General features: G+C 39.6%; 1 protein-coding gene and 2 long non-coding RNA genes across 15 annotated transcripts in view; 1 reads left to right on the top strand and 2 right to left on the bottom strand.

Moving 5' to 3' along the window:
- LOC111267793 (uncharacterized) overlaps positions 1-4,782 on the bottom strand; it is a 47,411-nt gene extending 42,629 nt beyond the window's left edge. Inside the window, exon 1 of the mRNA XM_086971349.1 lies at positions 4,550-4,782. The gene's annotated coding sequence lies outside the window, so the exon portion shown is untranslated. The remainder of the gene's footprint in view (positions 1-4,549) is intronic.
- The window catches only part of LOC111267815 (uncharacterized), a 61,001-nt gene extending 48,015 nt beyond the window's left edge, over positions 1-12,986 (top strand). For 6 of the 9 annotated variants that reach the window (XR_015313861.1, XR_015313867.1, XR_015313870.1 and 3 more), the window contains exon 4: positions 11,335-12,341. This is a non-coding gene — a long non-coding RNA (uncharacterized LOC111267815). Of the gene's footprint in view, positions 1-4,909; positions 5,413-5,954; positions 7,314-7,852; positions 8,488-11,334 lie in introns of those variants that run through there. The other 3 variants (XR_002684859.2, XR_002684857.2, XR_002684858.2) reach the window with 3 other exon arrangements.
- LOC111267829 (uncharacterized) overlaps positions 1,692-22,985 on the bottom strand; it is a 35,149-nt gene continuing 13,855 nt past the window's right edge. For 2 of the 5 annotated variants that reach the window (XR_015313850.1, XR_015313855.1), the window contains exon 3: positions 7,218-7,303. This is a non-coding gene — a long non-coding RNA (uncharacterized LOC111267829). Of the gene's footprint in view, positions 2,016-7,136; positions 7,304-22,985 lie in introns of those variants that run through there. The other 3 variants (XR_015313848.1, XR_002684865.2, XR_015313858.1) reach the window with 3 other exon arrangements.

Here is a 22,985-nt window from a genome sequence, read left to right as displayed (position 1 = left end):
ATCATATTGTACGTTGCCGCAGTGACTAGCGATCAAGATTTGATGATATAATTATTGTTAGTTTATAAGTGTATACGCTATTAGCGCCAGTCGGCATACCCGAAAGTTTTCTAGGCGGTACCGTCAATTGCCAGTGCACAGTTCTACGTTTGTTGCTCTGCCTAACGGTTTTGTAAGCCGAAGTTAAACTCATCTGAAGTTGACCAGGGGCATCTGCCCAAGAAGCACCGATGCCAAAAGCTTCCATGTGATCATCGTTGTTGGGATAAAGCGAGGTTCCATCATGAAACATGTCTCAGATAGAATTTGCACCTCGCTGCCACGCTCTAGATGAATAAATGTCTTTTTTTTTTCCTCTTTCGCTAACTGGCAGTTGCCTGTCGAAGCAGACCGACCCAAACTATCTGGCAGCAGACTCGCTGCTAGATATAATAGTATACAGGTGCATATCATCATGCCGTAATAAATCGAAAAAACGATGATACCCTTTGGTATAATCATCAGAGTATGTAATACAATATTCGTATAGATTTATTAGCGCATGACACGCGAAAGTCGAAGCACACATAAATACGTATAACAGCCCGTACGTAACTGAATAAAGCCGCTTCGTCTTGGGCGGACATTCGACCCAACGTGCATCATAATTCCCAGCTTTCGAACTTATTGGGACAATTTATGACTCTGCCAAATAACACGATATAAGGTTAACTATTGATTCACATAATAATTATCATTATTATTTCTCACACGTACATATGTGCGCGACCGTTCCACAGAAAATTCGTTTTGTCTCTCCGTCATAGAATATGGAATTTTACCTATATGGAATTGATTTATGTGCAGTATGCAAGACCAATACGTTGTAACGTGTAAGCGTCATTGCGTACTTGCACCTACCATTACTAATTATGTGTTCACAATCGATGCGGTTTGTGCTACCGTCGGTTGCCACCATTCTGAACAAATCAATAATAATATCAATCTTTACACAGGTCTGCAAGAGGCCCAATACGCGCTAGTTTTGAGTATAGTCTCTTTATCGGCTGGATATAACTGTAAGCGCCAGCCGAAATCGCTCGCGACTCATCGAGTGTCGTTTCATCCGTCAGATTCTACTTGTCTTTGGGTGAATGAATGAATACCTTTAGTATGCCAACAACGGCAAAAAAGGCTACTGCTGTTCATATGGGAAAGCGCGTCAACGCTGTACCGTTACGCCGGCGCCAGTTCGTAACATGGAAACGCGCACCGCGCGTCCACCTGACGCGCTCATAATAAACTCATCTAAAACCGTGCGTCACATGCATTTGCCGTTGTATTTTAATCCTGGCGGCGATCGCGCCCGTAGCGTAGCTTATTTAATAGTAAAATAACGAGAATGAACCCCTATTTACCTATCTTCAACAGGCCACATAGTAATTTCTTTTATCGTTTACCTAGCTTCACTTTAATTACAGGATCGGAATTGTATAAGTACGAGAAATGATGTTCGCGTTTATATCTGTATCATATTAAATAAAAAAGACTTCTACCCTAATAAAGGTTCTACCCTTTTATATTGTCGTCATTTTGATCAAGTTGCAGGTAGCGGTGTGTGTGTCTAGTGATACTCACACTACGTCCGGTGCATGGTCGAGTATGAAATACATAAAACGCCACACTTTTCAAGATCGCTAGGAAAATTCAGCACTAGGGAATACGAGGTGGGGCCTGTTGTGTTCCAACTGCAAATCTTACCCTCGTGTCGTTTAATGTACTCACAAATTATTCAGCTGAAGATTAGGTCTAAACCCATTTATTGTATATAAGGTTATTCGCGCGAATAGAGAAAGTAGAAACATATGTTCTTGATTCCACAAAGCAACAGATGACAATCATGCGTTCACAGGATAGACACTTTCGTGGTACTCCATCGTGTGTGGGGTTTTTGCGTGAGTTCCTGGCCTCTCATCATCGCCATCCTCTCTATAGTTTTCCTTTACTTCGTAAGTTAGGTTGACAGTATCAGCAGCCTATTTACGGGTAGTAAAGGTAGTGAAATTGTAAATACTCACTTCGCTAAACGGCGCACATATAGAAACCTCGACGCTCGTATCTCTATTGTAAATATGTAAATGCATGTATGTAGCTTAATCGATTGACGTTAACACCACAGAGTCCGCCTGCTTGTATGAGCGAGCTAACGTTTACAAGGCAATATTTTGATACTAGAATTTTTCGCCGAAATCAAATATGAACACACAATATAAAAACAGATCACTTTCAACGGTCAAATAAAGTTAGATCGTTAACGATGTATATGCGGCTGATTAGATAAAATTAATTTTTCTGAAAGTATGCCTGAGGTTTTGTTTCTGAAACGAAAGATAAACTTCTGTATGCTTCTACGCGGTTCATATAACCTTCATAGGACCATCCGACGAGCGCAGAGTGCGGCGAAATAGCCGTGTCGTTAATTATCAAATGGCCGAAATCCGTCAGTTGCTTTAGCTTTGTTTGCTACTGCGTCTCTAAGCCGACCTAAGGCCAATACGCATTCCCTCGTTGCCAATATAACGGCAATTTAATTGCTACCGACAGTTGCGATGATGGTGAAGCACGCTTTATTTCTTGTGCTTCAATAGTGTTGTTGGCAGTTTTGTGCGCACCGTGCGTGAAACTTTGCTTTGTCTCTTCGTACCGACCGCTACCGTCACCAACGTCGGTGACTGCCTTGTCTAGGACTTCTACAAGTACACGATCTGTTTGTCCAGGGTATGAAAGGTGTATAAGGTGATTTGCACCTTGTTCTCATCTCATTCAAACGTGAAACCGAACAGCTTCACTCCGTCAGCTATTCGATCAAACCGAGTGCTTATACAGTTAGCTACACTGAAGAAACTTCTGCGAATAGTAAAGTATAAGTTAGTTCAGCAAAAGTTGTGGTCGTAGTTGTGTAGCGTTGATACGATTGACGCTTTGTCTGCCACGCTCAGCTAGATATCTATGTCGCTTGTGAATGACTGCCGATCACGATACCCTGTTCGGTGCTGAGCACATTTATAGCTAACAATAGTAAATCTGATAGCGTCATCGGCGCGCTCCTATGTCGATTGACATTGTTTTTATTGGTGCTATCATTATTATTACTGCGACTAGTGAGTTGTTACGGCAGTTGGGACTAGTCTCACTCCTCGCTGTCGGCCTCATTACTGATTAACGACAATACGAACGGGGCCCTAGTGAAAATCAGATTCGGTTAAAAGTTGTTCCCATTACGTATATGTAAAATGTCCCTACAGTAGTTTTTTTTTTTTTTTTTTTATTAAATTTCATTGTGCATTGACCCAGACTATTTTCGTGGTAACGACTGCTTTGAGTTGGGAGTTATTATACGGGTTTCAGGCAGTGCGGTGACGAAATGTATATTCAGAAACAATCTGGAAACTATTCAGCCAGCAGTTTCCTATATCCTCAACGTGTTCAATATGTCTCAGTTAAATTGTCTATTTGCGGCAGAATCTGATAGAGACGGTGTGGTCGAATATGTCGGACATGGTGAACGACAATACACTACAATAGTGGCATGAGATAACGTAACGCCTTTGGTTCTCTCTTTAAGAGAAGGGGCTAGGTCAATAACACAGCATTGACCATTCGTTTTCGCAATGAGCGTCCTCACATAAATGTACAGGTTGTTTACACATTACTAAATTCTATTTAAAGCCACCCGTCTCAAGCCCGATCGCATAAGTTCGGTCGGTCCCGCAGTGCTTCCGTCGGGCGTACGTTTACAAGTAAAACGATCACAATGGAGGAGTACTCAAAATAATAGATCGATAATAACTATCTGCAATTGATCAGTATCGACTACTGATGCCTCAAAGTCCCCTTTAACTGGCCCTTACTGGTCTCAGTGCGAATGTGTATGTGTTAATTTCGAATTTTTAAACCTTTTTTTGAACTCAATCGAAAGGATAGCTTTATTTTTGTCCGTTTTCTTTAGATTTTCTCTATTTAGCCGGTGGACAGGAAATCGGCGGACGATTATAGTATCAAAAGCAGCGGAGGCACCTTCAAGTAGCAGAAGAGCTTTAGGCTGAGAGAATTGTACGTTTCGTCGATTTGGATTGAGGCGATCTGCTTAATGCAGCAGCTGTAGCGAACATCAGCACCGAAAAAAATCATCCCTTGCATAACAGTTATAGCGCTAGCACAGGCCAAAGAGCAAAGATGTCGAGATAGGCAGAATGCTAAACAGCAGATCGATTGAAACTGGTGAGCTGTGGCATCAAGCCAAAGTGGCTTGATGCCAACGGATTTGGTACATTCGTCCACTTACGCCGCGCCATTTCATCCTTTTACAAATATGTCGATTATAATAGTGATAATAATCGTGATCATTCTAGTGGTACGAAACGAGAAAGTGACTATGAGAGATGGCGAGTGACAGCGGGAACCAACGGATCAGCGAAACAATAGACTGCGGGTGGACGGTACAATATACATTTGAAAATGTTTTCTATTAGTGAAACAGGCCTTTTTAATTTCAAATTCGAGTACGTACTGTTGTGGTCGGTCTGACGAATACATGACGATGACATTAACCTACTTGGTAGGAATAGCAGAATCCATAAATGAGCACAAAATATATTTCATAGGTCACCGTACAGAATCAAACCTGCCCATAACAAAAACCTAGCTTCGTGCATTGCTGCTGCTGTACGCGTCACTAGCAGTCGTGTGACTACAATTTATTGACAAATATACATGTGAGTGTGTGTGTATAGCACTTATAAAGGAACGAAACCGCTTTACCGCTCTGCGGGACGCGGCGTAAATGTGATACATATTCTCTTCTGATAGAAAGAAATAGCTGCTGCTGGAAACAGCACGATGCCTATTATGCATATAGCAGTTGGCAAGGTTGCCTCGTCAGGACAATACGCCAATATTCTTGTAAAGAATCTGGTCATGTCGTTCAAATAGAATTAAATCGTCGTTGAAATAGATCGAGGCGTACCAACGTGTCCAGCTTGAACAGTTCGCGCGCCACTTGAAAATCAATTCGAAAATGACCGCCACTTTTTAGCTTCTATCGTAGATCGTGTTGTCCTGCAGAGTTCTCAGATGCGTTCGAGCCCTTTAGCTTGCCCGTGTGTGCTTTTATGATCTTAGCCTACGATGTTAGAAAAACATCATTTTTTTTTTAGATTGTCGCCTAGTTAAATTAAACGATTTCCTTAGTGAAGTATTTGCAAGCTGCGGGTACATACGAAATTCAATAACCTCACGATGATTTCAATTACAGCTGCGAACGTTTTCGGTCGCCGTTGGCAACCACTTATTCACCATAGACGATTTAAGAACAAGTAGTTCTGTGAATAATATTATGGCTACTTCGGATGGAGCAACTGGACAACGTATACGGTAGCAAATATGTACTCTTCTTAGCGAATATGAACATTGACTATTAAGAAGGATTTTATTATGAATGTTACGCATTTGTACTTATAGGTTTAATTCTACAATTAATCATTGTAGGAGCTGGTACATGAGAATTATGTAAAAGATGTTTACTCTGCAGTGAAAATCACGCTAAAATTACATAAACGCTGTTTATAGCGTATTGTATTTTTCTGTTATTTTATTTATCCTTGTTGATTCTATGTGCTCGTTCAGTCTAGTGAACGTGTTTTTTTCAATTCTCGCCTTTTTCTCCTCTCCGTTTACTCAGACATTCGGAATGCTCCGCTTATGTATGCACGTACATATATACATACATACAGCTTATTAGTATTGTTATGTTTAGTCAATAGTTATCAACTCAGAGAAGCCATCTGTTATTCAAAGATATGACTTGATGCTCTAGGCCAATTGGCGCGCAATTGTTAAGTTTTCACCTGTCGGCGACAACTGCTACTAGCAGCTAACAACGATTATTACTGTGATGAAATACTTCATGTTTTTAGGTCCGGAACCGCCATTAAACCTTACCATATCACACGAGTAAACCTATCACGAGCATTTCTTTGCTTCTGGTGCCTAAGGAAAACCGTCTACATGCCTGGCTGGAGTTCGTGTACATACACATTATTATTATTGGCCTATTAGGAATATAGCAGTTTGTTCTTGGTGTGACATTTATCACCACCGGTAGTGTGTGTTCTTGTTTCTGCTGCAAGAGAACAATCGGACAGATTGCTGACATAGTGAGTTATGTGACGTGCATAGAAAGAGGACATTCACTTTTACGTTTTGCAGGACTCAGTCGTCCTAGGGACCATCGAATTCGTACGGAATCGAATCTCCGCTACCTCCTTCCGTCATTTCACTATTCAAAAATGTAACGTTCTATATATCACGTTTGCTATTGCCGTCAGGCATCGCTTCAGACTCGATGTCATCATTGTCACAACAACAACAGCAATAGCTCAGACTAGCTATTATTAACGTAATCCTACGTCAATGATGAGCGGGTCTGTTTGGGCTGATTTCAGCCGACGATTTATGGCAGCTACCGGTAACTACGTTATCTTTTATGCGCTAATCTGACGCGGTCGCAAACGAGCTCTTTTCTTTATCTTCTTCTTTTTTTTTGTCCTGTTTGCGTGTAGCGTTCACCTTATTAACTGAACTTATAACTCACGTTACATTATACTGCTTATACAGAAACAGCAGTCACAGCGATAACAATGAAAACAGCAAACGCCATAGTTGTCTCTACGGACATTTGGCGTTTATCGTTGGACAATAACAAGGTCTGCGGTTGATTTTGTGCGTGCGACTCCCACGTCTTGTCAGTCTGACCTTGGTTTCTTGTTTCTCCTTTGCGGGAGATTATCTGCATATTGCTATTCATATAGCCGCGTATTCCGTGGTTATTTTATTATACGTAAAAACGCGTTGACTTTTGTACTTCTGTGTAGTGGCATAACGCAATTTCTGGCGCATTTACATATAGGTCACTACCAACACAATTTAATAAATATTTTACGTTTGTTTTCGGATAATAGAAACATTAGTTGGTAATATTAATTATTTCGTTCTATTCAGCCTCTTTCTTTAAGTTGTCTTTGGATTGATTTTACTTTAGCATAATACAATTGCATTGTATCGAGCTTTCTTCTTGTTGGGCTACCAATGGACGTGTCTTAATAACTCGGGATTTTACCAGCTCGAGATTCAGAAGCTTTGGGTTTCAGGCACGTCTTCGTAAGGAACCATATTGTTAAGCTGTATTGAAGTTCAATGAAACTTTTGAATCCGATGTTCCAAGTCAAGGGGGTTAACAGCGGCCCTTCCCGTATCGAACGTGCAGCTGTAAAGAGGTACATAGAATGTGTGTTCATTAAAATTCTACCATATTTATAACATATGGCTATACCTCCCAAAAATACCAATGATTTATATCTTCGTTTTTAGACATACGGAAATAGCAATATCGTTAATTCTTATATTTGAGGTCGGGAAAAATTTGACCTCGCTTTATGTTTCACCGCAAAAACTTATCTATCTCCGGTGGCAATTTGACGAATCTGAAGTTTGTACTAGTAACTATTAAAAAAAAGTATAACATGTGCTACTACTATTTTTTTAACAATTTTACTAAAAATAGTTTTATCGGCAACTTTCAGAATCTATCTAGAATCTGTTTAGAAACAAGCTAGCCATCGAATAGATGTGATGAAAAATACGAGAATTTGGGTTACGCATTATAACAGTTTAACGAGTCTATAAGCGGTAGCGCTTATTACAAACCACAGCATTCTAATTCTAACAATGTAGTGGGTAATTATGTGAGAGTCGGATTTATGAAGAATCAGACAGCTAATAAGATAATTTAAATATTTGTTTGGTTATTTAAAAGGACGGTGCTCAGGACTGTTTACTCAGCGCGCTAAGAAAATAACGGACAGACGCTAGAAGGTTCCGACGATAGGTATTAGGAGTCGGCTGTTATTGCTAAGGCCAGGCGGAACCTAGGAGAAGACAGGTTCATTCGACAAAATAGGCCTTATTCAAGTAGTTTTTCTACTTTGATGCAAATCGATATTACGACTGTGGCCACCTCGCTTAGCATTCAAAAACGCTAAATAGAAAAAAACCTAAATAAGCCTGGTCTTTCATTCAAACGGAAGCCGACGATTATTTAGCAAATAGTACCCATGATTTGCGCGTAATGTTTTGTTTTTATGCTGTTGAAGCTTCGTAATCGCTGAAATGGCAGGCTCCCCGACGAATACTTTGGCGTAGCCCATCGTGGAAGGCTGTATTCTGCTGAGAATTTATAATATTAGGATAATATAAATCGAATATAATGAACGATAAGTTGGCTAGTTGTCCTACATCAAATGACATTGACAAAAGTAGCATTCTTCTTAATACGACCTTAGAATTTGCTTGCGTCTGACTTCGACCCTTGAGTTTTAGTTAATGTTATCGAGTGGTTACATTCAATAAAATCTAAACGCTTCTCTTGAGCAATGGATAAATCTCATTAAATTGGTCACACATTTGTTTTGCTTTTGGAAAACACCTGCCTGCATAACGTTTCATCCAGTTATGCCTATGGGTAATGGCGACCTCTTAGTCAATTTAATTCTGTTGTAGGAAATAGTGAATTTTCTAGTTTTTTTAATATGGCTGTTGTTTATTGTTCGGTTATCAAGCTTTAACGACTATGCCACTGTGATAACGGGAGGCAGCGGGAATAGAACGATGACTAGTTCAATTTGTTTTTCTCTATTCTTAAAAATAGAAAGGCAGGGTCTGAACTTGCTTCTATTGGTCAGCATATTCAATTTGAAAGTCGAATAAAAAAAAAACCTAGCTTTTTTGACAGTCAATTAATGTTCTACATAAGCAGACCTAAACAAATGTACTTATTCACATATTATTTTGTTTGGTGTACATATATGAGGTACTTGATCGTTACCAGCAAAATTGAATATAGGAAGTCTAATTGACAATGGTATTACCTAAAATTACTATATTGCACTCAATGTTGACCTTTGCACCAATAAGAATCGTCACAGAGTATGGAAAATAACCAACCACTTATTGTTGGTATTTTTCGATTTAGGCATGTTTTCCTTCTAAACATTGAAAATCGACATTGAAAGCTCCAGATTTTCACACATTTTGTGTATCCTCACTCGTACGATTTAAATGTTTTACATCTCGCATTGTTCATAGTGGAGCATCTGCTTCGACTTCTGGCATCACTATATCTAATCGGACGCATTCCGTATGTAGAACTATAGCTCTATCATCCGTAGCCGTATATACGTCAGAGGTGAGCTGGTATAAATTAGGCCTTTATTTCAAATCAGTTCAAATATATCTCTGTACTTTTGAACGCTGCACTTCAACAAGAAAATGGTGACTAACCATTGTGACGCATAGTACGACGCATTTCGCTGTCTTTGTCGTGTTTATCTCATGATTGCACAATAGGACATGTGATTCTGCTAAGACGTCGGCAGAATTTTTTCAGAATAATTAGTCTAACTATTTCTGAAAACCAACAAAATGGATTCGACAGGACACAAAAATTTTAGAGCTGAAGTCGAGTATTCACAGCGACAAGTCGTTGGAAAGAATCCAATCTGTTGATTGTCGGCGAGAGTTTGTGATTTTTGTTAAAACATGTTCGATAGCTTTACATACAATATCGGTGCTATGCGTTCCACTCGTCCGTTTTCATGATAATATCATGTGTTTGTGTATTCTTAATATAGACATGTTTGTCAAAGGTAATTTGATAGATGATCAGGTCGGCTATTTCGGAAAGAATTGCGGATAGAGACAATTCGTGACCAAAACATTGCTGTGAAATATCATCCATGGACGTAGAACACAGGAAACATATTTTGAGTTGCAGCACGGTTGGAGAGATGATTCCCATATGTATAGTTGCTCGCTATCAACAGGTTTATAATTAACTGGGGCGTCGAAAAAGTAACCACTACGAAGGATTGACCACTGTGTCGTGTGGGGAGAACTAGCTGAATCATCACATGCTGAGACTATATTAACAAAGTTGTTGGTCTAATATATAATGTAAGCATTAGAAAATTCGAAGTAGAGAGGAAAGCATGCTCTAGCTCAGGCGATCCCTAATAGCTGCGAAACCGGTCGGGGATGACGCTTTGCACCTTGCAGGAGAAATTATACATGCAATGGAAGCCTATTATAAACCTTCTTTAATAGAGCTTTAGGGTCTTGCTATAAATCTAGGCAGCCATCATAAATAGACACAGCAAACGGGTTTGTCCGTTGTTACGAGGTGGCAACAGACCTTTACAGCGAAACTAACCGATCTTATGTTTAGCATCAGCAAAGGCGGGTTATATTACCAACCCCAAAGTAGTTGAAGGGCTTAATTCCCCAACAGAGGGGCTCGAGCAGTACGCGTTTGTAGTGATAGAGAATGTTTCAGATTACCCACTTTCCAGACCGTTCATTCTGAGTTATCTAACAAAACTTGTAAAAAATAGCACCCGACAGTGTTCAGGAGGTGTTAACACAATTCTAGCACAAGTCTGGTCATACACTTCGCTTGACTTGCGTTGTTAAAATATTATGATAGGTATTTAGACCCCAAATGCCGTCGAAGATTATTGACATACAGACTTATGGACCTATCGATATATATATATATATATATATATATATATATATATATATATATAGGTAAAGTGTTAAACTATTTGTTTGTTTTTCACAGATATCGCCACCGTTGTCTGTGTACATCTTTTTTTGTTTACCTGAAATGTAGCTTGTCTTATTTCTATGTTTACTTCATTTTTTCTTTAATTGTTTTGGTTTAAAGACTGTAGTATTAATTGGCACTTGATTGTTATGTAGGAGTTTGACATTGATGGGGGAGCGACGCGTCACTCGTATACTCTGGGACCACTTAATGCACACTTTACTCTCACCTCTGCATTTGCCAATAGATTTTATCATCCTAGGCGACCCCCATATGAATGCATAGTTCCTAGCCTGTACCGACTTAGTTATGCCTGAAGATTAGGGTGACTTTGCTTTTAAAAATAGCGTCAGTTTGTCATTGGCATTGGTCTTGAAAATTACGTAAACGGTTAATGACGCATACAATCGAGCTGATACTCAGAGCGACGCAAAAATTCGTGCGTCTGTAGCGTGCGTTCAAATCAGCGCAACGGCCATAAAGGAGATCACCGAGACAACGAGATACTCTGAGAAAAATCAAAAGAGAAGCTTAATAGCATCTAGCGTCTAACTTGGATATGAACATCGTGTAATATATTGTTTTTGTGCTTTTCATATCTTTATTTCTCGGCCCTTGACCAACATTATCATTAGGAGGACAGATGATTCGGTTGTTCGAAATGCGGAAAAAATTCGAAGGGTTATCGACGCTGTGCACTCACCTGCCCATTCACTCCGATGTGCGGCCACTCCCCTGCGACTACTGCGGAAAACGATTTCATCAAAGGTCCTATATGAAGAAACATATCTACATACAGGTCTTCTTCATTTATAGCATTATAATTTATGTAGTCAGCTGTCGGTTATAATTAACTGAATAAAAAAGGATTACTGAATTTTAGAGGCACGTTCAGCGCATCATGTCAGCTTCTCTGAACGATTCCCAGCCTGTTTTTCGTTCGTAAACTTTGTTTATTATCAGTGCTAGTGCCGAACTCCACAAAGTGCGAAAAGTTAACGGTAGATATTGGATATACAACAAATATAAAACTTAAATGTCGCTCTTTTTTTCTGCTAATATGTTATAAGATAAGGAATATTTAACGAATCGAAAGATTCGAAGACGCGATCTAATCATACGCATCAGCTACTGCCGATGCAGACCAATGTTTGTAAGACGCTCTGTACCTTTGCTTAGTCCCAGGCTGAATCAGTGCAGCCTCCGCAAAGCTCAAGGGCCATTCTGACCCTAACGGGTTGAACGACGTACGATGCTTAACTCAAGCAGGTAATAGACTACGTGAAACAGGGTACGCGTATCGGATATACATATGTCAATCCTTGTGTAAATCCAAACGACGTGTTATGCATTCATAGTAGTGCGTGTTAGAGGAGAAACAGTGGTGCACTCTATCGCATTTCATCAGGCCAATAGTACTTCATTGAAGTAATCACAAATCATTAACGATTAAGGCGACTGTATATAACATTTAAATCGCATTACGGCTCGTGTAATAGCTTTCATTTTTATACAATGAAGATCACTCCTTATAACAATATTGATAGAATGACAGGACGGATAAGTAAATGGTGATAAAATTGGTGAAAAAAAAATTAGCTGAACAATTTTAGTGATAAATGATGTCCACTTGAGTGCCACATTTTGTGTATTTTTCTTTTTTTTCTAGGACAACGTTAGGAATTACTCTCGAAAGTACATGCTTGTTTAATAATGATTATTGCGAGATAGCCGCATTTAGAGATGTTAGGAGATTAATCTTATACAGCTGGATACTGGCAAGAACTAACATTCGCGTGGCAGATCTTTTAGATAAAGTTAAAGTTTTAAGTGCTCCAAGTTAATTGCATTTTGGTTTGCTTCGGTCAAATTACGTTCTACGAAATATTAACAGAGTGTTTAACAGAGAAGGGTATTGAAATCATATGAAAAATGTTTTGTATTAATAAAAAACGACTAGTTAATATAAAAGTAGCTTTTATTTTCAAATATAGTCATTGTCGATGGCAGCCCATAATCAAACGTGTTCGAAATGTTCAAAAATTGTCTGTAAACATAGCTGTCGTTCGAGTGGCGTAGCGAATATTTTCGTTTAAATGTATCATTATGATACCAAGTAGACGGATCACGTTGGGGAACGTTACCGGGAAATAATACCGATTGTTTAAATTAAGTAGTTCCTTTTTCTATTTAATGTACCTGCCTATTAAGCACGCTCTAATATAGTTAAAAAAAAACCGTTTGCATCTCGCTGTGCAATGTTTAATAGAGAAAAAAAAAAAGGAAATAGGAGCTTCTTTTATTCTTTCCACCATATTGGTATAAAAAAAATAATATAAATAAAGGTTTTTTTTATAACAAGCGTCTCGACAAGCAATGCCAGTAGTAGCATCACATTTATCCTTTCGACGTATCTATTAGATTTCGTATCTTTCTTTTTATTAAAATGCCTATTTTACATTTGTATAGCCAAAACTCGATACACTTTTAGAACGGAATCAGTTTCACAGTACTGGCTCAGTCGTTTAAAGAGGACAAGGAAATATCAGTCGTAGCGTCGATCTCGCTAGCGTCTGGAGCGCCAGCAACGTCAACTTTAGTAGCTATCTATGATGCAGCTATCTTGATTCCAAGAATATCTCTCTACATTAGAAACCATGGCCATTTGAAAAGTTCACATTTCAGTGACAGCGGCGACCGGGTGTTGACCGACCACCGAGCAGCATTAAACAGCAACGAATGATCTGCTCGGCCTTGGCGTTATGACATCGTCTATCCCGACGAATAGTCACAGTCAAAAATTCAGTCAGTGCCTCCTCCTCCTCCTGCTGTACAAGCATACGCTGTGTGTGACCGTATTCAATCTGAATACTCTCGTCATAATATTTACTGGCTATTTTTGTAGTTTAAGCGGCAAGGCTTACTATTAAAAGAATCGTTACGGTTACAGAAGAATGTTCCAAATAGCAGTTATACTATAGCACACTTGTCGTACTCAGTAATAAACAGTATGGTCCGTCCCACGTTGCGATTAACGGAAATTCTCCTCTAGATGTTCGCGCAAAAAAGCTATTCGCGCTTCGGCTATTATTTCTGCCCATGATAAAGATACCATTACGGGCTACGATAGCAATGTACGCGCAACGCTCTTCACCGTCGTCCTTTTCATTTTAAAACGATTAACTCAATTAGTGAAAAAAAAAACACGTACACATTATACCAACGAAAAAGGTAAGCACAGCTCATTCTAGGCTGTACTCACAGCACGGAGGCCTGCGCATCTGCAGGCACCTGTGCCATCCTATTTATTGCTGATACACCACCAACCTGATAATGACCAGCACACAAATGGGTACACAGCGGGTAGATATGTGGAGGAAATTCTTGCTAGACGCTTGTGGTAGGACACGACAGCTCGATACAAAATTTTATGCCCCACACGATGTACGTCGTCATTAAGGATTTCTTGAAATGGAGCTGGTATTTAATAAGGGTGCATAGATGTATCTATGTGTAACATAACAATTGACGAAACGATTTATTTCGTCGCTATAGCTCAATCGTACGCGTATTTCTTCGGTCAACTAAAACACAGGTTCATAAGTCAATGGAGGCAATTGCATCTATATAAGACAACTATCTAATTTTATTGTTATTATAAATGGCGGCGGTATGCTCGGATAAGTGTCAGTATTGTATCTACAGTTCCGGCGTTATCTATTACATGTCAAAGGTAATCATTGTTGCAAGAACTCAAAATAGGTAGAGAGTTTTAACATGTGAACGTATTTCACAAGGTATACCAAACTTCGTTTATGCCATAATTTACGTTTTGGTAATTATAGTAACGGAAAAGACGGTTATCACAAAATAGCCCTTGTCAACATGCATGATTCGCAGCTGTTTTACGTATAGCGCTTTGTTATAATTATTTTGTTCTATGTCCACGCACACATAATTCTCAGACCTCCGTAAGCGTTCTTCGTTGCACATTTTTGATCCTGTAAATTTTTATAGCTTCACGCTCACTGTGCTCATTTCTACGATCAATTGTTTGCCACTTTGGTGTAGCTAATAGTACTTCCTTCACGTAAGATAGGCTAGATCGATTTTGGTCAATATTCAAATTGTCCATTGGGTTGGCATGGGGCATGACACGCACGACACCTGGGTTTTATATTTGCAGATTATCAGTAATAAGAGTTACTGTTATTATCGTTTTTCTAGCGGCGACTCAGATTAAAATCGATTGCAATTTTTTTAGTAAAACAATAATAAATGCGCACGCTAAGAGTAAGTATACCTGAGAGACTTACATATCCTATAAAAAATTAAGATGTTTATCTTACTAAGTACAATAAATTTCTTAATTGTGTTACTAATTAATTATATTGTGAAATTTAGGTCTGGGATCCAAAAAATGCTACTAGATCTAAAAACGCTTGATTGCATTTTATGGCGTTTGTTTCCAATTCCTATGGGATTATTTGAAAACAATTCGAAACAAATGCTGGTCTGACCACCTCTATTTAATTGTACCCCGGGGAAATTTCGGACTTAAAACTTTTCACTTCAAAACAGTTTTTTTCCCCCCGGTTTTACGTTGCAGGTCAATCGAGCATATCGTAAGGGATATTAGTTCGGATCTGCATATAACTTATAATTTGGATGAAGGTCCATTCGAGGAAAAGCGCACCGCATGTGATGTTAGATACAAAGCTAGCTTATCACTATTTTCATCGTCAAGAAAATAAAAAAGTTTTCGCTATGAATTTTTAAACAGGAGACCCCTCTTGTGCACGTTACATGCTAATGTACTCAAGTCAGTTTCAATACATGCTGATACTATAAAAACAACCACTCAGGAATTGCCACGCTTAGCATTGAGTCTTGTAATTAATATAACTAGAACAAACACTTATTTTTCATTTCAAAAGGTTAGCGTTAACTGACTAAGGTTCGCTTGCAGGTTTGTCTTTGAGGTTTATAATAGGTTATATATAACAGATAGTTAAAATATATTCAGCTTCATACGAGTTTAACAGTCTGAGCTCGTTCGTCCATATGTGTACGAATATTTTTTCTTGTATTATGCGGCGCTCGGTTTATTTCTTGCCACTTTTATGACGTAATAAATCTTACAACCTAAAAATAGAACACCGGGACAAGTGTGGGACGGGCGCAAAACGCGTTGGCAAACTCGTTCGGATCGTTTTGCTATCGGCCTTTATTATGAAAAAGCAAACATTCACAAAAGAACGAACATTCCTCCAACTAATTGATGAAAGCTCGTATTATTCTGCTATACTTATAGCGCAGGGTAATCTTTTATGTATTCCCTGATTTAGTCAGGCTGTTCTGAACGTCACGTAGCGTCGCTGAATTCACAAAGCGCTAGGCCGCTTGCGCAACCTACCTTAACAAAAATCAGGGAGTCGGGCTGGTAGAGTACAACGAAAACAGTGTGACCCGGACTTGCATAAGTCTTCAAAACTACGTAAATAAGCGTTATGAAGTTTGCTATCGAAAACCAATATGAGGAACCATGTCACGTTAAATAATAAACAACAATCGATACTTGGTCAATTCGAAACTGGCAAACATTGTAAGAAAATTAGTAAAAAAGATGACATGAACCCAAATCAATTGCTAAGCCGAAAAAAAACATCTGTCTATTAATACATTATATATTTATGCAAGCAGTGATTCTACACTTGACACGCCGTTAACCAACTCAATGCTACAGAACTATTTCGGGCTTAAAGGATACATTTTAAAAAGAAATCATAAACGGGACTGTATTGACAGTGTTTCATATAGAATGTAATAACTTTTAGGTGAAACGGCTTTTTTATGACACATTCACCCATCGCTACACAATGTATCAATTGTAGGTTGTAGTGGAAATAAGCATCTTTTTTTAAAGAGTCATTGTAGTCATGTAACTATTTAGCCCAATACGCATATGTATATACATATATATATGACGTTGGGTTGACGCTTACAGACTGTCCTGCAGTAACCAAAATATATGTTCCGATTATCTACATTAAGTATGTCGTCCTTCTCTATGTTGCTTTTGTGACTGTAATGGCCGTCAAATCATCTTGGACGACTATCGCGGGTCAGTTGCTGATGGGTCTTCATCGCCCTCTTCTAGCCCCCCCCCTGGCTGTAAACTGAGCTGTATTCCCTAAATGTCGGAGCCGGAAATAACAAGATTACTTTCCGTTACATCGGCGGCGATTACAACAACGACAGCGGCAGTGATCATCGAAATCATAATTAATAACGTATATTTTTTAATAAAATGAAGATAATGAACAACTAAAACTTCCCAACACTTTATTACACCGTACTTAATTTGCAAAGCGAGTTGTTTTAGGTGCCTCTTGTTTTTATTTGATATTTTGTTCCCACTTCGTAGATAGCTTCATCCTCCGCGACTCGGTGAATAGCTAGATGCTTCATTAGACAAATAAACTTTTATGTGTAGGTATTTTTGTATATTACGGAACTATCGATTAGCGGGGATGTGCTTGTTTCATCATCCTGTCGATTTAAATCTAGATACTGCTGCTTCTGTGTTTTTATACTGCGTTGTACAGTCGAGCTCTACCATCGTTACTTACATTATTAAGGTCATTTCCGCTAGCTGTAGCTGAAACGGAAACCGGCTCTTTGTAACTTTATCGAGTTTTAACTATCACTCTATGATGCCATTACAAAAACATACTCGCGTTCATCCCATTTATTACCCGTAACCTATTTCAATGTAATTATGAGGCTATCAATACGTCTGCATCGTCCTTGCAACTATTCTAAAAGCAATACATACATTGAAAGTTCGAACGGTCGATGTCCGATCACACGTCTCGTGCTTGCAATTATACGATCTGTTCGATTTTAGACCTAATTCAATCTGTTCTACGTACATCTTAATTACTATTGATTTCCAATATTGATTCCTTATATATGTATGCAGGCCAAGACTTTTCTGCAGTCAGCGTTGTTTATAGAGGGAGCTTCAAACCAAGCAAAATGGCTGACAGCGGCGATAACGAAGAGGCTTCAGATGATGTGCATTTAGTTGGACTATCTGTGCGTACTATACTCATTCTATAGAGAATACACACTTTGTTGCTTTCTAAACGCTACGGCTATCGTTTTTTTTCTTTGTTCTATGATTTATTGCTAGTTGAATATAAATGATGCTACGTTTGTTCTAGCACCACGTTGCAGCGGTTGTTCTTATGGCTTGATTATTTTTTTCATTAATTCAGATTTTATTCGCACTTTCGTTTGACCAACTATCGATGACGATCTTTGTTCGATTTGTTTTTTAGTGTCAATAAATTATTCTAAAAGCTCCATGTGTTCGATAATTTGCCTCCGTGAATGGCGGAGCAAGAATATCGTAGGCTATAAATTTGGCATAGGGACAGAGAGCCATTTTTCTTACACTTAATATTAACCAAACCAAAATATCCTTTTTTCTTTCTAAAGCAATATCCAGCATCTTGCTGGTTGTAGCTAGACATATACGTCAACTATTTCAGTCAACCTATACCAATACTATCGGTCTTTGCCTGCTTGTATCACTGTTTTCGTCGTTGTCAGTCTTGCGATTGCTCATAAGCCACGGGCACGCAATTTTTTTGTGAACAAAGACAGAAAGAAGCTGCGACAGACCCAACACACCACCGTCAGGTTAAAAATAGGTCGGCCTATTTTTCCCTATCTTCCTTTCCTTTCCCTGCCCCTTCCTTTTTTGTACGACCAAACAGAGGCGTGTGTGTGTGTGGGTCGTTACTCTCACCTGTTTCCATCTCAGTTGTTGGTGTTCCGTACTTGTATATATGTACGATATACTAGGTGGCCCCATGTCGTCGACCCCGTAGCAAAGTGTTTCGGTGTAATAGCAGTAAAAGCATGTGTTTCAATACCGTGTCGCTTGCGGGATTCATCGTTAGTTGGGTTTTCTTAAAAAGAAACAAACGAGCCCTAACAAAGTAATCTTCGACATAGCAATACAGCTACAGAGAGCACGTGTTTAGACTTCAACTGTTGGAAATCGAAATTCAATACCGATGGCTGCTACTTGGAGTCCGTTCAGCTTGCTTGAATCAGCTCATACTGATTGTAGTGGCCATAACATACATTCGCATGATCATCAATAGATCTCTACTTCATTTCTATCGATTTTACGCCTTCTCTTTCACCTTTATTCTTTCTATATATCTATGTTTATTCTGTATGTTAACGGTATTAGCAAATGACAATTATAGCACCAACAGCAGTGCCATTAGTAATCCTGCTCGAGCAGAAAGCCATTTATATTCCAGTCGGATGACACTGCTACTTTCCTGAAGAAGTCTGGCGGCCTTCTGAGTCGCTTACTGGTACGTGACACTGTAGCAGTAGCACCACGACAGCAATCGCCAATGAGCTGAACGCCGTACGCAGCCAGTTATCCCTCGATGCTCACAATGTATATTTTCCCCACCCATTACCTATTGTGAAGCTTTCACTATTCAGGATGAGGGCCAGTGGCTACCCTAAGACGAACGGTTTACAGCGGCAACTGGTAACTGGTCGAAAAATATTCAGGTAGCATAGTCCGTTTAAGACAACGTAAGGTTTGCCATTTTCAAGTCGTATTCTGATCGTCTTGTGTCTCATTTTTTTCATCGTCTTTCATTGCCTCGGCCGGTGCCATCGTTGCTATTGTTAGTCAGTGACAGATAGCCCCGGGAGGGCATTTCCGTCCTCGAGGCTAAAAACCGAACCAAAGGAGCCACCCGCTCTTAATGCCATCTACTCCGAGTGGAATAAGCCTAATGTGGCAGGCCAGAAAGAGATACGACATAGAGCTCTTGAGGTTTTGCGATCGCATATCTGCTCTCCTTCCTGGCCTAGTCGGTATCGTCTCTTAAGTAGTCGACTTCTTGGTAGATGTGGTCTCTTGGGTGAGTGCTTTGTCTAATGCTGTGCTGTAGTCTTCCCATTTTACCAAACGGTCACCCACCGAACGCATTACTGTGCCGCGACTAGCACTCATTGCTTACCTCAATCGGTCAGTGGAACCGACCTGCTTACCACCTTTGTCCGGTAAAGTTTCGCTCTTGCTAATTGCACCATTAGCTCGCCTTCTTCATGAGTTCTTCTAGACGGCCTCGCCGCTGTTGCAGGGCCATCGCTCATAGGCCATGTATAGTAGAAGCTGCTCCGATGCTGCCCAAGCCCATCGTGCGACAACTCTGCGATGTTTGAGCATCTATGCACTTGTATCCTTCCTGCGCTTTTCCTTTTTTCCAAAGACAATACCGCTGCTTTCGGTAACCGCGAAAGCATGTCATAAGTTTCATTTTTTGCGATCCATACACGCCGATACACACGAGGGCATGAATGAGGACAACAGCAATAACGGACAAACTTGAAATGAGCTTACTTTTTTTGAACGTCTGCTGCTGTCATTCATTTGTGCGGGCCACAGTCGCCTCCACCAACGAATCTGAATCGCTATTAAATGCTTGTTCACGTCGGAATAACTAATGCGTTCATTCATCATGCCTTTCTGCCCTATATACGTAGTTCTCGACAAATTACAAAGGGACTAGGCATTCCGCCACAAATTAGAAGAAGAGATACTCAGGCTCGTGCCATTGAGCAACCCTAAGCTAAGAGGATTTGCTCCAGTCTATACAGAGCATCGAGAGGCCACGAGTACAACAATTTCTACCTTGTCACGTCTGTCCCTCAGATTAACTTTTATTAAGGGCAACATTTTTTTGAACAGCAGGGCATAGGGCCTGAATCGGAAGGTGACAAGCGAACGTGCTGAGATTGCGTTGGCTTTTTGAGGTAATCACGCATTGAAATGGAAAAGCTACATATGTCAACGATAATGTGACGCTCTAGATCGATAACGAAAGGGCCTCCAAAAGTGCGAAAACACTTCAGTCATTAGGGCAAGATCATATACCTCTTTGTAAATAACATATATATATATATAGAGCTAGAGAAAAGTACTCAATTTTCAACCTTCATTTGATATGAGGGACAATGGCTGCCGTCGTATTTCATGCTACTAAACACTAAAAATCTATTCATGAATAATGACAGACAATCTCTATCAGAAGCAAACTATACTTATGGCCACAATTTGATTACGGTCGTTGTTATTGTTATCGTTAAAAAAGAACTTGCTACAGTGGGTAATTTCTCTGCCATTTTACGCACTGGTACATGAAGAGAAACCAATAAGTAGGGCTGACGACGCGTCGTCTGCTCCGTCGACAAGCCCCATTGATTGCGTAAGATTATTGTTGAAAGCATGATATGACAGACGTTGCGTTGCGTTTCGGCAGTTGTTGCTGTTACAATAAACATTCTACCTCTATCTACAAGAATGACGGCGTAACGTCAAAAACGAGCAGAAAAATGGACGAACTAGGTAAATTAGTTAAAAAAAGAAAGGAATCACTTGGAAAAATACAGTCATTCGTAACGTTCGCATTTGCAATAATGATTGTGCCTCATCTTCTTAATATAGCTTTACTCTTTTCTTGTGCTCTGTTTTTCTATGCACAAAAGGAAAGCTGACGTTCAGCGGCGCGATTTGTCTTCCCTTGCGCTATAATATACACAATATCTTATGATTAACGGGCTCACGGCCGCCGCCGCCGCCGCAGCAGCAGCAGCAGCAGCAGCAGCAGCATAACAACAATGGCAATTTCGTCGAACTATATCACACACGAATCCGTTTCATCTCTAATGCGCGGATATGTGTAACGACAGACGAAAATTCAAGATAACTGTACTAGATGAATTTTCCTGCGCAAGCTTGAAGCTGTCAGAGACAGGACGACCGTATAAACCATTGTGCGTTTCTGGCTTACAATTATAAACCATTATAAATTTAAGACAAAGATCTATGCTCTTGCTAAGCCTACCCGAATGCTTGCTGGCGCTCTTCCGGGTAAAATGAAGCTAAAATTTTACGGGCGGTTATGCAAACGGTAGATTTGATGTTCCACAAAAATTCATACTATAAAAATGGTACAAATAATATTATTCCAATGTCGGTCAATTTAGTAAAAATTAGCAGAGAAAATTAATTTGCGAATTTAGATCATTAAAATCGTGAATACGAACAATTATCGTTCGTCGTAAAGTCAAAGGACCGGACTTCTCTGGGCATAATCGTTTGTGTAGGCCTGAGTGATCACGTGTGGTCCTGAAAACTGTGAATAATCAGAACTGGTTCGTATCGCCGCCTAACGTTCCTACGTGATCAACTAATAACTGCAGAAAATCATTGCTAACAAATGTAATCATTCCCATATTTACAATAGTGACTGCTTTACGAACGTCACCGCGTAAACACAAAAATAGGACAAAACGAATTAAGGGAATAGGCGACAACTGCACAGTCAAACTGACAACCAATATATTCAAATATATGTGCACTTCCGGCCGTTAAGTTCATCAACTATAACTTCGACCGTAATTTTCAATCATTATACTTTAAGAATGCCAGCAGAATTACGCTAAAACATAATAAGTATGCTTAACTTTAATAGCTAACAATGATATTCCTAGAATACTTGCCAATATCTGTAATGCGGCTTACTTTTGGCCAACCTCGGCGCACCAGTCACTTGTTGCTTTGATTTGTTAATCAGTGGAGCAATTCGACCAATTCTTCGAAACTCTTTTTTTTTTTTCGTCCTTGTGAGCTATCCGACAAGATAACCAAGGCTTGCGTTATTGATCACCATTATTCTATTCGCAAATTTCTGAGAGATCACTAGAAAAAAAACAGAAGAACCTTTTGAACGATGACTAGGACTTACGAGCAGTAAAGGTTGGCCGGCGTTAAGTTCTGACGAAATTCGATTTCCCTATCAACGTTCCCCGTTCAGTCCTATTTCACCAGGACGCATTATGCTTGTAGAACTATTCTCTAAAAAAGATCGACTTCAAAAGGAACAAATCAACTAAGAAGGAAGGGGGCAGGCAATCCACTATTCTATATACAACTTGCTTCATTCGTGTGGAGCACGACCGTAAATTTAAATGTAAATGCACTTCCTTTTGGCCCAGCTGCTGCTGTTGTTAGCGGCCTATAGCAACAGTTGTTCACTCGAGACTTTATTAAATAGACAGAATAGAAAAGATATGGCCGCGTGGGTCTGGCCAGCCGAATAAAAAATCACTGTTAGCCATCGTAAAATTGCGCTACGCTCCGTACTTTCGCGCTAGCTCATTTCGTTATAAAGCA

Source organism: Varroa jacobsoni, unplaced genomic scaffold, assembly GCF_002532875.2.
Source record: "Varroa jacobsoni isolate VJ856 unplaced genomic scaffold, vjacob_1.0 scaffold_126, whole genome shotgun sequence".
Lineage (NCBI taxonomy): Eukaryota > Metazoa > Arthropoda > Arachnida > Mesostigmata > Varroidae > Varroa > Varroa jacobsoni.
Note: the sequence above shows the minus strand (reverse complement) of the source record. Positions and strands in the feature narration are given on the sequence as shown.